We start from the raw sequence: 1,483 nt of genomic DNA, 5'->3' as shown, positions 1-1,483 counted from the left end.
GGATTTTATCAGCTTATTTTGGATGCAGTTTCTAATTTCTTAAAATGTTTAGGTAATTTTTCCCACCTCCCCAAAATCCCAATTCTTATAATTAGTGTTAAACCAATGCTTTCTCGTGTCTCAATTCTTTGTATATGCATTCTTTTTAGATGTATTAAGCAAACAAACAAAAATCACTTTTTAAAATAAGTGGGTACAGGGGTGGCCGCTACCTCTGGCCTGGAATGAGTTGCGCACCTGGTGGAGGAAGTGTAGCCGAGCTGAAGCCATGGCTATTATGTTTTGCAAGCCATGAAGCATATGGAACCTCAAGTAAAACAAGTTTTTCAAAGTCTACCAAAATCTGCCTTCAGTGATGGATATTACAGAGGTGGATTTGAACCCAAAATGACAAAACGGGAAGCAGCATTAACCATGGGTGCCAATAAAGGAAAAATAAGAGATGCTCATCCATGAATCATGCTCTTAAATCACCCAGACAAGGGAGAATCTCAATATATAGCAGCCAAAATCAATGAATCTAAAGGTTTACTAGAAGGTCAAGCTAAAAAGTGAAGTCAATATATGCTGAATTTTTTTAAGTGCATACCTAGATTATTATGTATACAAAACTGATTTTTTATAATAAAATGCCTCCAAGGTTTAAAAAAAAAAAAAAAGTGGGTACAAAACAGCTGCCCTAGATTGATAAGTACTGTTTGAACCCATTAGCCCCTAAAGGGAGAAAGACCTAGAAACCTACTCCCATGAAGATTATAGCCAGAAAATAACTCTGGGGCAGTTCTAAGAGTTGCTAAGAATCAGAATCGACTCACTGGCACACAATAACAAGCTCTCCATGGCATCAACAATAAGGCAATTGTTCTAAAAAAATCATAGAAGGAAGGATTGAGAGAGTCTGATATCAACAAGGGGATTTGTGTATTGATTTTGAAGCCCGTATCACAGCAAGACACAAGAGAGAAGGTTTCAGTTCCACTTGGCAAGGAGTTGAACTAACAGCCGTATTCCAAACTGCATAATTTATAAGTAAAGGTCAGGGAGGGTGGCATGGGTCAAGGTTTAAAAATCTCCGTATATAAATCAGTCTCTCCTATTTTAAAGAAACTTCAACAGCTTCCGATGGGCATCATCTTGTGAAAATAACCCAGTATAACTATTTATTTAGCTAGGGTATGAAAAGATCGATGTGAGTCCAGTGGTAATCCCAATTCTATATATAACAAGCTGGAAAACGGTGGCTGCTACCTGGACATGAATGCAGGCACATTCTCCATGTGACAGTCCCTATTCTTAGTCCCTCACCAAACCCTTTTATTCTCTGGCTCAATTTCCCTTTTTAAAAAATGGTCAAAAAATAGTCACAGACATTTTGAGATTTGATGTGGTTTCTGAAGATGATCTTTGAAGATGTAGGCAGTAAATTTCAAATCAGTGAATCAAACAGAACTGTGTTTGTCTGAAGTAGTACTTCTCACACCTT

General features: G+C 37.5%; 1 pseudogene; it reads left to right on the top strand.

Moving 5' to 3' along the window:
- The first annotated feature begins 291 nt into the window (after positions 1-291).
- LOC102827477 lies at positions 292-555 on the top strand (annotated as a pseudogene).
- The last annotated feature ends 928 nt before the right edge of the window (positions 556-1,483 follow it).

The sequence above is a fragment of the Chrysochloris asiatica genome, unplaced genomic scaffold (genome assembly GCF_000296735.1).
Source record: "Chrysochloris asiatica unplaced genomic scaffold, ChrAsi1.0 scaffold00029, whole genome shotgun sequence".
NCBI lineage: Eukaryota > Metazoa > Chordata > Mammalia > Afrosoricida > Chrysochloridae > Chrysochloris > Chrysochloris asiatica.
The sequence above is the reverse complement of the archived record's forward strand: the minus strand, read 5'-3'. Positions and strand labels throughout refer to the sequence as shown.